The sequence below is a fragment of the Labrus mixtus genome, chromosome 9 (genome assembly GCF_963584025.1).
Source record: "Labrus mixtus chromosome 9, fLabMix1.1, whole genome shotgun sequence".
NCBI classification, from domain to species: domain Eukaryota; kingdom Metazoa; phylum Chordata; class Actinopteri; order Labriformes; family Labridae; genus Labrus; species Labrus mixtus.
In genome coordinates this window covers 12,293,654-12,311,011 of record NC_083620.1, presented here as the reverse complement: position 1 = coordinate 12,311,011, position 17,358 = coordinate 12,293,654, and the positions used below count along the sequence as shown (strand labels likewise).

Here is a 17,358-nt window from a genome sequence, read left to right as displayed (position 1 = left end):
TTCAAATAATCATAATAGGGTTGCTGCTGATTTCAAAACCAACCACATGTTTTCTTATGGCAAAGTCTTTGTTCTGTTCTCATTGTTTACACTTATCTCAATCCTTATCTTCGACAATAAATTATCCTGGCTTAGGAGACACCCAAATGACTAATTTAAATCCAAATTCAAATTCAAAGTTAGTTTAAGTTAGTTAGTTAATGTAAAACTTGGATTTTAGAGGTAAAACAAACCCAAAAGTAACATCATGGCATGGTTTTTGAGCCGATGCCAAGGTGGATAAGCCGGGTCTGCTCAGCATTGTACTGCTTTGACTGTTTTATATTTCCTTTTCCTGAACTCTTTCCGCACTGTACAGTGAAAACAGAGGGAAAACATACTAGGGGTTAATTGTGAATAGAGTGAGACAGGACATAGAAGTATGACCCATGAACCCACACTGGGCTTCTTCAGGGAGACGCACGTGGCTGGTGGAGCTTAATGACGGAAGAGCGATTCAATCTTTAACAGTGTTGACACAGTGTGCAGGTGAAGAAAAGTAGCACTGTTCCAAGGTCTTGGGAGTTCAGAAAAAGAAGGTGGAAAGAAACTAAGAAATGAGAAAAAAAGAAACATAAAAAAAAAAAAAAAGGCTCTCAGACAGTCAGAAAGACAAGACAGGTCAACGAAACGCTAACAGAGACATTATGTTCTCAGACAAGCGAGCGAATGAAGAAGCCATTAAGGATGACACACAGCCAACCAGTAGTCACACTGAGAGACACTCCAAGCAGGAAATGATTCACAGGAAGCTGCGCCTCACCCAGCATGTATCTGAAGAGGGCTGCGCCTAACGCAGGTTGACAAGGCCCGGGAGAGGGGGCTCTGCTAATGAGGCTCCACAACCCATCCCTGCACCGAGGAACATTCCTGAACGGCTGCCTGTGTGACACTGTACTGCTGCGCTGTCAGCCATGGAATCTTTGATCCACACAGATACACACACTCACGCCATGTGCACTGGGCATGAAAGTAACGCATTTCTGATTGACTGGACGGGGTCATGGCGACTGGCCACAGGTGGTCATAAACCAACCTGAGAGATTAACCCAAGACGTGGACAGAGTCATTCAACTATTACATGTACTTTTAAAATCCTTTAAAACTACCAAACTGTTTCATACAAGACAAGACGAGTGCATTGTAATGAAAGTTATCTAAATTTTCTGCAACTTCCACTTTGGCAAGGACAAGGCACATTGTTCAAAACAATCGCTACATAATTATTGTATGAGCTGTTTTCCTCGACCGGTTAAGAATCATGATTGCAGTCAGAATGTGTGTTTGCTGTGCAGATCAAAATCTGTGCATGGATAAATTGTTGCTGAATAAGCTGTCCATCACATGTACATTCTGCATTCTCCATGTTAAGAGGTATGTGTCTGTGTTCATCGAACCTGATCGAGAACTTTAGTATTTCCATCGTCGTTCCCTGCAGCAATACCTGATCACAGTGTCTGTGAAACTATTGTGTTTGACAGACACACTGTGTGGGCCACACAGTTTGAAGGGAATGTCTTTAAAAGACTGTGCTGAGCCGGGGCCGGGCATGAAACCCAATGTGGCTCAGGGAGTCAACATAATGATTTTCAGCATGGAGACCCTGTAACGCGGTTATAGTCCTGAATGTGAGGCTTGCCATATGGTGGAGGGACGAGAGCTTTTAAAGGTAACTGTATCCCTCCATTGCTGTTTCTCCTCTGACATCTCCCCCCCCTCACACTGGTCTCCAAGTTTATATTTGATTTAGACCAGAAATTCCCCCTGTCCAGTGGACTCAACGAGAGCATACCAGCTCATAAACATATATGTTTCTGTAAGGTAAACGTTGGCCGAAAGCAAATATGCTATGTTCAGAGTTCTGAAAATTGTGGTTTCATGTGCAGATGATTGATAAGTCAAAGACCGTAGCTCTGCTTAGACGTGTGGGGCGGTACAGATACTGAACACAGATGATCGGATCGGTATATTTCTGTGTTTGTGTGCATTTCTGTGCGTCTCTGCCTACTTAAAGCAAATAGTCCTGTTTGTTTGTTCAGTAATGGACATTACTTCATCACTGCAAGCTGACGCCCCTTCATCAAAGAAGGAGCCCTAAAGGAATTCTGGGTAGAGAAGGGGAACTCCAGCTGGGAGCAGAATCATGACTTCAACTGTATTATTAACAGAGATGACACATGATGATAGTACACCAAAGCCAGCGTGGAAAAAAAAAGGAGGAAAACTTTGATGTTGATGTATTCTTTAAGACAACAAAAATGATGGAGTGCTAAATAATGAGGAAAACAATATAATCTGCTTATCACAATCACTCAGGATGAGAAGGAGATACATCACGGCACTGTGCAAAAACACTGTTATACACACACACACACACACACACACACACACACACACACACAGGATTCCATATATGTAAATGTTTGCACTTGACGCTTAATTCATTAATTCTTATTAAAAGGGAAAACATTTGTTCCCGCGCCTGCTATCTGCATGGGTGGAATGATTTTCACCTCTGCCACGAGGTGTTGGGCGGACTCATACATCACACGATTACCCCGAGCAGCGAGCAGGGCCCGCCATCATCAGGGAGTGAATTAAAGATGATAGAAGGAGCTATTAATCACTGTGACAAAGCCCCTAATGGAGGTGTGACCCAGCCACTGCCAACGAGACGGCAAGGGGACGCACCCACGGGACAAATGGATACATATGTTTACAGAGAGAAATAACCTACCTGTGGACAAAGTTACACCCCCCTACCCCCACACCCACCCCTTTTTTTCTGTACTGCTGTCTCTCTAGCTTTACTAAAACAGTATCACTATCTTCAATTGTCTTTTACTGCATGACCCAATTTAATGGTTTGTTAAATATTTCTATAGTTTTTTTTTTTAAATATATTTCACGTTTTAATCAGCTAAAATCTACTGATCTGTCCTGCATTTAGAAAAGGAGATAGGTGGTATTGTGATGATCTTATCGTGTATTTACATACAGTATACTTTTTAATGACAGTTTTCTGTCCCTGTTTTATGCCTCAACTTTTTCAATGTTAACCCTGTTATAGGTTCAAGGTCAGCACATTATTCATGTCCTAAGAGCAGTTCATCTAAGCAGAAAGAAAGGAGGTCTAACCGTTGACTGATGATGCCTTAGATCCTGAAATATTTAAATGAACTCCTCACTTTCCTTACGACAACTGGACCTTATGCTTTTCTGTAGACATCATTCGTTGCCTGTGATAACAGACACAAATGGGGGGGGGGGGGGGGGGGGGGGGGGTGTGCTTACCCTTGCACTGCAGGCCGAACATAATCACACATGATCCCGGTCATTAGTCATCACATCCAAATTCTAAATCTGCACACTTCATCATTCCTCTGCTTTCTATTTCCATCAGGTAAAATGAATACATGTTTGTGCATATGTGCCATTGAAGACTGAAGTATATAAGGTATGCTGAATCAGTTAACAGCTAAACCAACTTAGGAAGTGTTTTAATAATCCATATAATATGGGAGAGTTTACGGAACTGTGGCAAAATTGTTGTTATTGAATAGTGATTAATTTGCTGGAAAAATGAGGATACCCTGAGGGAGAAGCAGCCATAGAAATCCGCGAGGGACGACTCACTGCGACTGAATGTGAAAGAAAATAAAAACAAATCATCTTTAAATTGGTTAATTGTAATGCTCTCACAGCCACTCGCAGACACAAAATGGTGGCTGTTAATTTTGTAAAGCACTGTTAATTACAGTGCATCAGTTTGTGTCTAGATTCCCTCAGCAGGGTGTATAGGAGAGTGCTCGGAGCCCCGTGCCCTCGGGAGAGGCAATAAGCTCCCTAATTAACTCCGTCTTTGTGCTTAATGGAGGCCTTAGCTCCGCTTTTGGGGAGTCTTTTGGTCCACAGGTCCGTTGGGATGACTGTGGTAATGAGTGATACAAACTAAAAACACAATCATATAGCCTTCGGTAGCATGTGTGTATTTTGGTAGATTGTCATTATTTATCTTTTAAATGTATCTCTTTGTTTTTCAAACCAAGGAGAAAAACATAGATATTGGGTAAAAAAAAACAGACCATGCTGTGTCAGATAACGTGTCACAAATGCAACATCCACAAATATTCATGTTCACATGGTCGCCATCAGGCATTCATATTGTATAAACGGTTTAAGCCCCCCCCCCCCCCCCCACACACACACACACACACACTCCAGAGAGCAACAAGAGCAGAGCTCTTTGCACAGTCTTAATTAATGAGAGCATTGTCTGTGTTTTTTCACCCCTGTGTTAGTCAACTGCTCCCAGTTCCAAATGGAAAGCACTCTACTAAGGGCCATGGGCTGAGTTACCAATTAACATCGCACAACAAGCTGAAACTTAGAGCTACTCCCTTTGTGCGCGCACACACACAGACACCTAATTAATTAGCATTAGTTGTGATTAATAATGAGGCTCCTTTAATGGTAAATCTGTAGCTCCGATGGCAGGCTGACACAACAAAGGCATCTGTGTGCGCGGCAGGATTTATCTGGGGAGCTGCTCGGGGATTTTAACATGTTTCTCACAGGCCTGACAAATGGCCTATTAATTATCTAATGTTGTCTGACAACAGCCGCTTGATAAAGACGTATGTTTGGACAGGGTGAGGAGGGGGAGATACAGCGGAGGGAAAAAAAAGGAGTGTGTAATAGAGAGGAGACGTGGGTGGTTGCTTGAATTTGAAAATGAAAAAATCAAGTATTTGAGAGTGAGAGAAGACGCTCACGAAATCCTAATAGTCGATTACTTAGTGGCACACGTGCATACAGACACATGATGTTGTCAGAAAAAAGGCCAACATTGATTCATTTGTATCAACAAATCACTGTGCTGTTTATTCTGAAGCTGTTTGAGCTAATCAATATGAAGGATTAACAAATCACATCTCCTCTTAATGAAATGCAAATGAATGAAGTGTAGATGAACACAGAGATGGATGCAACACACACACACACACACACACACACACACACACACACACACACACACACACACACACACACACACACGCACTCACACAGTTTATGTCCTAAAACCACAATCAATATCATCAAGAATCCACATCAACCCTACCACTTCATATCATTAACTCTCTTACAACATGGAGCTTATGGGTCTCTCTCTCTCTCTCTCTATCTCTCTCTCTCTCCTCTGCCTCCATTTATCCGTCTTTCCTGGTCCAGTCTCAGCCCAACTCTAATTTTCAGAGTTTATCTGCCTCCTGTATGTTGACAGGTGTTGCTAAGTGGGATGGCTGTTGCCAAATGATTTTTATGATTGTTTTAGCGACACATTTGGCCTAATGAGATAGGATCCCAGTTGGGCGCTAACTCAAGCCTGTCCGATGTAAAGCAAACAGAATAACAAGCCGGCGCTCACATTGTTTCCACAAGTCATACATCAGCTGGGGTGTAGGGAGGGAGGGGGGGGGGGGGTTTGAGTCACTTGCTGACTCTTGGATTTCGAAGATGAGTAGAACAAGAAAAGGAAAAAGTAGGGTTAAACGTTACAGTAAAGGGAAAGATGATCAGATAGATTATGAATAAGAGTAAAAACTGGGTGATCGTGAATACAAAGTTAAAAGAAATGATATTGTATTCATTGATTTTGACTGATTTGGTTATTTAAAAGGGGGGGGAGAGATGTAATCCTTGCCTCTCTTTATTCTGTTAGTTAATTTAGGAGTTTTTGATTATCTTGTGCTTAAATTGGTCATGTATGAAAGTGTATCATCTGCGTATTATCACACAATTGAAAGTATTGTTTGGCAGTTTTCTCCTTTGAAGTTACACATAGTCAGAATGTACTGGCATAGTTCATTAACCCCCGTCATCCCTTCCGTCTTCACCTGTGATTTAATCCTAACTCCTAACCACTAGACATGTCACACTTTATAGGCTTTCGATTTGTTTGTTCTGGCCCCCTGTGCCTTACGTTTATCTGTCCTTCCTCCATCCTAATCCTTCTATCTTCTTTGGAGCATCAAATGCAAAAATCCCACCAAAGAAGACATAACAACAGATTTATACTGAAGGTGTGACGAATTTCAACATTTAACATTCAAATTATAAAAAGGGGACTGTGTTGAAACCTGAATTTATTTTTAAAAAAGTAACCTGAAATGTTTATTTTATTAACAATACAAACCGTGTCCAACACAAATAGATGCACACACTCTCATTCTCCCTCTCACATCTCCCCCCCCCCCCCCTTTCACTTTCATGTCATGGCTAACTGCCATTGGGCCCTAATATAATTATGGCTCACAGTTGTGCACATTTGAGAAATTGATTCCTTTGATGAAATGTGAGCGTGCAGGTCTGGTCAGAGCAGAGAGAGACGTATATTCAGAGTGGTCGCTGCCAGCCCCCCCAGCCATGTGGAGGGCCCCCTGGGTACCAAACCGCCAGCTCAGCCCGGGCCAGCCTGTCCCGGTCATTAAAAGAAATGATAGCATATGTGCTTTGTTTAAGTTTGATGTCTTCATAATGCATTACACAATTAGATGGATTTGACAATTTCCATTATACTTGATAAAATATTTATGTAGGCCTGAGGATGGTAGTTCTTATCAAAGGGGGGCGGATCTGCAGCCCAGATGGGAGCTGTGGTCTGCAGTGAGCCGGCCATTCAGCCAGTTGAAGCGGGGAAAAAACTGTGGGCAAATACATGAATTATTTTATTGGTTTCATACAGTTATATTTTCTAAATCATGCAACCAGTCTTAAGCACATTTAAATGTTTGACATGAATAATCCAGCACACCTGATTGAGTTTAGATACATGCAGACGTGCTGTGCATCTGTGAATAAATAACTTTGCCTCCATATGTTTTCCCTGCAATACAAAAAAAGAACTTGGTGGACATTCACTGCATTATGATTTTGGCCACGCTTCTAACAGATTTCTTTTTCCCATTTAAGACAATTTTTTGGCCACACAAATTTCCGGAAATGGCGCACAAGTTTAAGATTTGCTTCAGTTAAAACCCGGAAAGGCGATGTAATCAAACTTGTCTAATCAAAAATACACACATCTATTTCTTTCAAACAGTTCAGCTCATTTTGATCACTTCGAAGTTTGCATGATTCTATAGGATACATGTGTGGTCTACAAAACTCCAGTATAATAAAAAACATACTTTTCTAAGTCTCCATTTGACTCTTTCCCTCTTGACTATATTTTCTAATAAGGCAACAAAGAAAATCAATTTCAGGAATACAATTCAACTGCTCATGCTCAGAAATGACTTTCTTTCGCCTTTCTCTCTTTCCTCCCTTATTCTCTTTTTCTCTCATATACCCTGGATGCCTCCCTCTCTCTCCCTTTTTCTCACCTGTCCCCCTTCTCTCTCCTCCCTGTCCCCTTCACACCCTTCTACCAACCTCTCGGTGTGCACAGCCACCCCACATCCATCACAGCCCAGAAATTTAAGGAGCCAAATTGGCCTCATCTGTCTCAATGTTGGATGCAGATGGAGTTTCTTCTGCTGAGGGAGGTGCAGTTAGTCACCCCTGCTGCCCCCACCCCTTCAATCTACTGCCTTAAAGCCCAGCCTGCCTGCACCAGCCTCCGCACTATAGAGCCACGTTATAGGGTTGGCTGCTGGGATAAAGAGGGCACAGCGGTGAAGTGACCACTACACTGACCACACACACACACTTGCTGTTTCATTCACTTTTCTCTCAATCACATTTTTCTTCCCTTTTTTTATTTCTCATCTAGCCCTCATTCTCGCTCACTCTATTTCCTTTACTCACTCCCTTACTCTTGCTTACTATATCGCTGGCTCACCAACACAAACACACACACACACACACACACACACACACACACACACAAACACACAAACCTTGCAAAATACAGGCAGCGGTGGCCACAGCGCAGCCTGCATTATAGTCTCCAGCAGCCTGGTCAGACCTGGCTCGTTAATAAAGGGCCTAAATGAGGCAGCATGCATAAAACATGAAGCGCGGCGTGCTGCCGTAATGAACTGCTGCTCCATAATTGCATCTCAGAGCCGTAAAATGAAGACAAAATATTTGAAGAGGGATTCTGTCACCTCTCTGCAGACGCAACACTAATCACAGGCGTTCTGCAGGGCCCTCTGGGTCTCCCCTTGACAGAGAGCAGGGGCTAAACGCCCAGGGCGGCGACATTGGCAACACCCTCCAACTAATGGGACATAATTGAATAATTGCTGATTACAAAATAGGGGGAAAGGAAATAGTATAAGAGTGTCCAGTGTGTTATCTGAAATGATCCCTTTGGGAAGGAGAGTATGATAATACCCAACAGAAATATGTAATAAAGCATATACATATATGTAGAGCAGCTCACACCTACTGGGAAATCATTACCTTCATTAAGGGGTCAGTTTATATTCCTGGAATTATTGTTAAGGAATAAACATAAAAAATTGTTTTTTTGAACCTTTTTGGGCAGATGGATGAATATATTAGAATAATTCACCCGGACAATCTGTTAGCCGCGGGGAAACTAAATTGAAGTGAGCAACAAAGCTATCAAAGAGTTTGAAATATACAGACTGATTCAGAAAAAAAGAAAATCACGTTCAAAAAAATCACATACACACACAAACACACGTACACAGTGACAAGCTCGGAGACAGGTAGTCCTCCAGATGAGAGATTGGAGTCCCACCCAGGGGTGTCACCCAGACAGTTAGAGAGTTGCTGTAGTGACAGGGTGGCCGCGGTGACATAATGAAGGTGCTGTGGTTGTCACAGAGGGTCAGTGGTGATCACACTGCCCAGATGGGGAGGGGTGGAGGGGGGGAGGGGGGGTTAGGGACACAAATAATGAATCCCACCAGTGACAAATGGCCCTCAACTCGGGGCTGAGGCATCTGACAAACTCGAACTCATCACTTGGATGACTCAAACACCCACGTGGGCAACAACAGACACCAACAGACGTACACACACACACACACACACACACACACACACACACACACACACACACACACACACACACACACACACACACACACACACACACACACACACACACACACACACACACACACACACACGCGCGCGCACACACACACACACACACACAAGCATACAACTTATTAATGAGATCATTTAGATATCCACAGTGTATAAAAAGGGTGCTAATCATGCATTTTCTTTTAAAATCTAAAAGAGGATGGTAAGTTTCATTTAATGACTCCCTCCTCTCACGTCTGGCTGCCACTTGAAGCTGCAGAAACAGAGGCCGTATCATTTATGTTATGATACAACAGCAGCAGGTCAGAGGTTATCAATACTGGCATTGTTTAACATGCACAATGGCCAAGACAAAAATCCCCTCACGCACTATTCGGAAGCATGAGCATATACAGAGTGAAAAGCATGATACAGATTAGACACAGCCTGCTCATTTCCCCCCCAATCAGAAACAAGTTCTGTGAATAGTAAAGAAAGAAAAAAAACATCTATTGGAACGAAGGAGTATTTTTTTAATGTGACAAGCTGACCACCTACTACCAACCTGCTATCGCCCATTTAATATTTCTGGATATGAATAGACTTTGTCTGAGGGTTGCTTTTCCACTCTCAGGGTCCGCTTGCCTCGAGCACTGCCACAGCAGCAGGCCAATTCCACCTTAACTTTGTTACAGAACTTGTTACATACAATAATGTCCGCGGCTGCAGAGGCTTTCCAAACCACAATGCGACATGTGCAATAGACCCATGCATGGAAAGGTCCTGGAGAGGATGTTTGTTTAATGATTGTTGGAAGGCTAACATTCAGCCCTGCGCCCCCGAGCTAGAAAATCCCCTTCAGAGCACTGACACTGTTTATGTTATTTGTTATGGATGTCAATTTCCCTTTATTTAGGAGGTGATTTAGCTGGCCGAACACAGTAGGATTGTGTTCTTGCATGGGGATTGTTGTCTGCTTGTATAAAACACTACCGAGGTCTACATGTAAATAAACAGCGAGAGTCATTGTCAAGACTCAGAGGGGCATTGATCTTGACTGCTGAAAAACCTGCCACTTCAAAGTTCCATGCTGACATTCAAATATTTAGAGTTTGTGACTTTATTTTTCAAGTTTCATATAAAGTACATTCTCTTTACTTTTTGCTGTTGTAGCATATTTAAAAAGGTATTACATGTATGTCTTTAAGGTACAACAAAAATATCAAGTCTTTTTTTTTAATCTCTCTCTATACATTGTATATATACTGCAAATATATGTGCATTACAAAAAACCCTGCATTGCATTCATTTCCTCGATATCTTGATATCCAGCAGGCCTTTTCTTCTAGCCTGCATGTCTGTGTAAGAATTGGAGTGTGAGTGTGTCTGTGTATGTGTGTGTATCTGTTAGCTCGAGAGGACATAAATGGAGAGTGACAGCTGCCAAATGACAGTGAGATTGAGGTGGAAAGCAGAGGGACAACCAGAGAAGGAGAAGAACATGACAGTAACAGCAACTTAGATTAGACTGTTATCACACACACATACACACATGGGATTCCGGTGCTACTCCACGTTTAGGGTTGGGGGGCTGGGGGGCTGTTGGGAATTGCATCCCTGTAATGAGTCCTCAGTATGTCATTCAGACAGATGAGAGGGATCACAGAAATTCCCAGTTTCTTCTTCCTAATTCAAACAAACAGGGACCGTAAACAGAGCCACATGGCCTCCCTTAATGACTGACATTTTGTTTAGGAACCGCTCATAATGACCTGGTTTTGATTTAAATGCTTGGTGTTTATTTCACAATGAGCCGCCAATATTCACCGATGAAAAATTCCATTGTGCTTAAGCGACTTCAGACTGTTGACTTCATGCTTTTTGTCTCTCTGGCTTTCCTGTTTTGTACATATTTTTAGGGGAATGAAGGACAGACTGCACAGATTATCAGGAGATCTCCCGTTAATGCTTTTTGGATGGCATTTTTTTCCCCCCTTTAAAGTCTTGTTATGTTGCACTTTATGCTTAATAATAATAATTTCTCAAACTGCATTTCTTTACATTTCAAACCATCATTGTCTTAGCAAATTTAATTCATCAGCTAATTGTTTGTATCTGTAATAATATTAGATTTGACTAAATAAAGTGACTTGATTTAAGAGTTGTTGTGAGAAAACAGAAGATCACAGTGTGTTGATATTTCACCCATTAAGCATCAACTCTTCAGGGGAAGCGCAATGCAGGCATTTCTATTCCCACACTGTAAAAGAAAAACAAATTTTAAAGAACTATATTGACTTGGGAAATAAAGCAATTACAAACCAAGACAGCGCACAGATTAAACTTCTTTTGAACACTGTGATTCATTGAAAAAAGTGCCAGAATGAAAAGCAGCCCCTGAAGACATTAGAGTGTTGCAGCCAATTAATAACTGCCTCATTTGAACCTGCCGCATGCACTTGTGCAGCCAAAAATCAATCAAGGTCCACCTTTTCTTATATTGATGGACTGCGTTGAGTGAAAGAATGCTAACTCTAGAACTAACAATGCCACAGCCATGTACATAGATGGAAATCAATTGTAATTAAAAGTGAACAAGTGTTCCGCTTTATACACTCAAAGAGTGCATTGGTCATTAAACACATTTTCATCAGTTATCAGTTCAAGCTTTTAAGTCAAATCCATTGCGTCTGCCTCCTTTGGGATTGCACTCACTGCTTCCACACTTGCCTCGCAAATTTACTTGTGCTTGCTTTGCAATCAAACGGCAGCCAAATGAAGTATCAAACTATTTAATGTTGTGTGTCACTCTCCAAAACAATCTGTATTAGAGCCTTTTAATTAAACTTTCAAATTCAAATGTACTAATCAGTTTGCAGCAGAGTGGGCGCTTGTTTTTCCCACATGAAACGGCACGGCTGGCCAGCCCGGCCCGATGCCTGCTCATTAACATGAAGGTGCGATTTGCATTTCCTGATGGACTGTTCCAGCTTTTAATATCCCTTTTTTCTGCTCTTGCATCAATCATGGAAGAGGGAGGCCACCATAGGCCACTATTAACCCTCCAAATCTGCCACAAAACAAATATTACAAGAGTTCACTAATTTGGAGATCAAAAAGCCACTTGTCCATTATATAATTGAAATGAAGGTGGAGTGTTGCACTTCTGAAGAGCTCTATAATTACCAGCTGTTAATTGCACACTTGTGGTGTCTCACTTTTAATTAAAAAGCGCAGCTCGTTGCTGGACGATAAGCAACGGTGGAGAGGCAGCGGTTTAATCAACAAAGCCAGAGGAATTTGTTTCTGCTGTGGCCAGCAGCGGGCTGGAGAAATCTTCAAATAACCCAGGGAGATTAAAACGTGTCCATTAGGAGCAGTCAGGTTTTATTTAGGGTGGCAGAAGCGAGGTGCATTTGAAGTCGTCCCGCTGCAGAGTCCTCTGCGAAGCGCGGCTGGGGGTGCGGGTCTAATCAGCCCGCTGCTGGCCCTGAGCACTCAAGTGGAGGAATTGGACCCCGCTGGTGGGGCGAGAAGGAAGGGAGGGAAGGAGAGAGAAAAGGATGGAGAAAAGGAGGGAGTACAGGGGAGGAAAAGCAAGCCATCACTCTCTTTCTCCTTCATTCACTTTCTCTTTTCCTGCCTTTTACGTGATCTTGTTTAGCGACTATTCTGACAAGGAGTCCAAAAAAAAAAGAGTCTTCAAACTTTGGTGGTTTACTTCACACATTAGTCACCAAACGACAGCCTGGAAGCCTTTACAAGCATGAGATATCCTCCAGGATGTGTCGATGCCCTCAGACAATACACAAAGAACCTCAGGTCTCTTTTGGACATGCTGGAGAAAGCCCTTCCACCTTTTGCATGGCCTTTTGAACCACGGCATACTAGTCTAAACCAAGGCATAAAAAAACAACTTCTGTTCTAGATAGTCCCAGCATGTAGCTATAACTCACACAGTGTTTATATGAAAGAGACAGTTGCCTTGGTCAGCAACTCTGAGCTGCTGCCAGGCCTCCTCCGAACGCTCTCTGTGCACCAGGCTGCATTTACAGTACATGAATACCAGAGAGCGATAACCTCATCCACCCTCTCTCTGACCCCTCTGCTCCCTCGCTGATAAAACTGTCTGCCAGGAAGTGTCCTTCACTATGCTTCCTCCTTCTCATGCTCAATCAACACCTGTCACCACAGCAATCAGTACGACGATGTGAACGCAGCCGCCTGAAGAAGCCTTTGGCACTTTCTGCATATCAAACTCAGAAATCCATTTTGTTCCTATACTTCTGTGATGAAAACAGGGAAAACAATGTATACATAAATTCCTTCCATGTTTTGTATCATATATGTATATGTGGATCCAAGAAATAATAACAGAATCACTAGGGGCTTCCCAGACCCCCTGAGTGTAGCAACTCTCCTAGATAAAGGGCTCTGGGTTTATCTGAGGAAACAGTCGCTGGGGCGAGGATGGTCTGGCCTCACTGACAGATTAGACCAGTCCAAGCCCACTTCCTGCCTGCTGAGGACACTAATTAGAAGGAAGGACTGACACCACAATAAGAGCTGACAGTTGAGTGCACTTAGTACAGCTTCACACAATCCAGCGCTGTATTAGTACAGCAGCCACGCCAAGCCATAAATTTCATCACATTAGCCGGTGCTTATCTGATGTGACAGAGTTAACCTGGATGTTGTTTGCACAGAAAAAAGTACACGGGCCGGTCTGAGAAAACTGTGAGGGTGCTGATTTATCAGTGGAAGTATGTGAAGGGTTTTATTTGATATTTTATCACACACACACACACCCCCCCCCCCCCCCCCCCCCCCTTCGTCTTTCCCTGGCCCCCACCCTTGCTCTAAAAAAACACTCACACACACACACTGAAGGAGACAAAAGTCATTGTAAGCCTGCCCAGTCCCCAGTGTTAATGACGTCCTGTTTACAAACACGATGAACAGCGCCGCAGAGGTCACGGTCGCTCACACCCTCACACTCTTGTCCGTCTGGGTCTTGTATCTTATCATTCTATTCAAAAAGCCTTTGACCTTAACAAAACATTTAACATGTCTACCACTGGGGGGTGGGAGGGATGCATCACCCCTGGCAAGTTATGCTCCAACAACAGGAACCAGAAGCATGCACTACACAAAAACACAATGTAAGAAAAATGTGTCCACATGCACTCTATAGAGCTTGCCTTCACGCAAGCCTTGCTTTAACTATAATCCCCAAATCACCCAATGAAGGAAAAATGTGCTATTAGCTTAAGGGTAAGTTCACAGTACAGTAACACGTACGTGCATGTAATGGGCTGAGCTGTTTTACAGCTCCAGCATGAGCTGAGCTATTGTTTTATTTTGAGAGGTGCTGGCTGTTATTGGATTGTTTTACACTAGCTGTGAGAATTTGATTCCAGAGGAGCTGTGGTGTGGAGCGTGTTTGACTGATTCATATACAGCAGAGAGTCTGCATATCTACCACGGTGGCGGGGTGTAAGCTATTAGAACAGCCTCAGGAGTGTGTGCTGTGGCTGGAGAGCTTCTGTTGGTGTTTATTCATCAGGATGCAAATGTCTCCCCCACTGAGGGCCAGCAGCGCTCCTCAGCTACAGGTGGTTGCCGGGCACTCCAACAAAGCACTTCACAGTTGACAAGAAATATTATCTTGGATCAATTAAGCATGGAAACCCAGTCAATGCAGCGTAAGTAATGCAGCATTTAGTGACCTAAATGTAGTGATTAAATGCGAAAGTTTTTTTTTTTTACGAGTGCGCCTTATACATACGTGCCAGTACTGCATGCATTTCTCTGTCTTGTAAAACGTTAAAGTGGAAAAGCAGGCCCTATCTGGGACTCTCTGTGGCCATGCCAGCGGGCAGAGCGGTACGTCAGCATGGGTCGAGCGACACAATGTGCCAGTCAGTCCATGGGATGTCCCTCAGGAGCAGGGTAAGAGGCAGCCCCTGGCAACCTTGCCCATCCATCATTGTCACACCACAAGCTGCAGTCATGGGAAACTCACCGCTGACCAGTCGCTCTGGACCAAAGCTTGGAGAGGGGGAAGGGGGAGAAGGGACCCTCCACCCATTAAAAAACACATTGTGTTGTTTATTATAACTAGTTAATGAGGTTGAAGTGAAGCCTCACTTTGTTTTTCCTTCCAGAGGGGATTTGGATGCAGGCAGCCCTGTTGCTGGGTTTGGGCAAAGCTGCTCAAAGGGGCCTGGGTATTTTATAATGGATGTCTATATATTTTATGAGGGTGGAGTAGGCCTTGTTAGGAGTGAGATCCTTGCTTCTTGTAAAATGAATCTTTTTAAGGGCTTTTCTCCATATGCTGAGCTCAGACTGAATACCCCTTTCTTCAATTTGACATCCTTTTTTTTTTCCTTCTCCAAACCTCTGCCAGTCAATTCCTGACCTGCAATTCATGAATCTAACAGAAGTCTTGTTTTTTTTTTTGCTCCAAAAGCTTTAACAATGGTGGCCAGCAAGTGTTGGTGTCAATCTTTCAAAGAGGTCAGGGATGTCAAAACAAAGAGACGATTAAACAAGAGACAATGAAAGAACACATCTTCTGAGTGGATCTGTCTCTTTAAACCCTTGAAAGGTGTATTTATAGATATCTTTTTAAAAAAAAACACAGAAAAGAGAGAAGAGTGTTATGGGGAGTTGAAATGAAAAAAGGTGCGTGCTTTCGCAGCATCAGTGGTTTGTGGAGCCGGAGGCCCCCCTGTCTCCCTGTCTGGCCAAGATATGAGAGAAGGCCCACTCCCTGTCCGGCCACAGCAGGAGCCCAAGCTGCCCGCTGACATACCTACTTTAATTGTTAGTATTAAATCACTTGCACTTCAACTCAAGATGCTATCTGCCAGCCCGTTGAGATCTTTTACGGTAGAGAGTGTGCGCTGCTTAAACGAGAAACACCCCGGAGTGACACACAGATATTCACTGTAAGCCTCACACACACACACACAGACAGTAAGGTGTGTTCATGATCACACACATGCTGTTAGATTAAACAGACACACATACCCACACACACGCTGACACAATGGAGGCCTGTGTTGGACTGATTGTCAGTGGACTGGACGGACAGGCAATCGGACTCCACCCCAGACCGCTGCAGGCCACCCGTCAGTAACCAAGCACACCACACCACCAGCTGTTTGCTTTAGGAAGGCGGCTCAAAGCCAATTAAAATACACTTAGTGCTGTGTCCGACTTGTGTTTGGAGAGATAATATATGTCCAGGAGTCCAGTCAACACGGTGCGAGTGAGCTGGTAGGAAGCACTCCGCATCATTGTCTCAGAATCCAGCACGTCATTAACGCGCAGACAAGATACTTATCTTTGGCTGATTACTAAAGCAGAAAGAAAAAACAGACCGGCACCTCATTTCCAATTTTAAGCCTTCAAGAAATACAAATATTATCTTTCGTTTCATTGTTCAGCCATGTTTAAAAGCTGCTTTAAAATACATCTCTACATCAGGCAATATAAAGATATCACTTAACTGTCAAAACAGGGTCAATGGCCAACCCGCAGATGTTATTCCCTCAACAAATCTAGAAAGAAAAAAAAGGCTGAACGTGTGACTGAAAACATTTATCATCCAAAATTAGCAGCCTAATAGACAAATGTGAAACACATGGCGTTACCACTGCATGTGAAAAAACCCATACGGGGACGGACAATACGCAGGGAGCGTTGGAGCAACACACACACACACAGACGCAGAGGGCAGAGGGTGCTGATATGAGTGGTGGTGAGTGGTGAGCAGAGACGGGAGCTCCATGTCTGTTCAGTGTGTTTTAAGAGTGTTTAAATGAGTGAAAAGTCAGTTATGGCTTCCAGATGGGGGCCGGTTTGATCCGGATCATTCTGACAGGCCTGGACTTTGATGTGCTGCTGCCTATTACTGGCATTACAGGGAGACAGGCATATTTCTCCCTAATCACTTCCAACTCGTGCTGGCCACACCAGAACAATGTGTTAGTGTGTGTGTGTGTGCATGCGTGTGCAAATGTGTGAGCCTTGTAATACTTATTGCATTTGGTGTACTATAGCAAAAGGGAACGTATGATGAGCATGCGGTACTGCATTTGTCCCATGCAAACTAAACGCTGCATTTATGTACCCATTGATACCAAAACCTGCTGTGATCAGGGATGTCTTTGTTAGAGCTTAGGTTTATTTTGATCTGATAGTAAATGTCCTCTTTACATTTCATCGTAAAGTTTCCAATGAAAAGCAAAGCACAGGACAAGAGCTGAGAGTATAATGGCTTCATTTATGCCGAGAGTAGAA

General features: G+C 43.2%; 1 protein-coding gene across 12 annotated transcripts in view; it reads right to left on the bottom strand.

Moving 5' to 3' along the window:
- Positions 1-17,358, bottom strand: part of mecom (MDS1 and EVI1 complex locus) — a 132,537-nt gene that overhangs the window by 91,680 nt on the left and 23,499 nt on the right. The window lies entirely within an intron of this gene.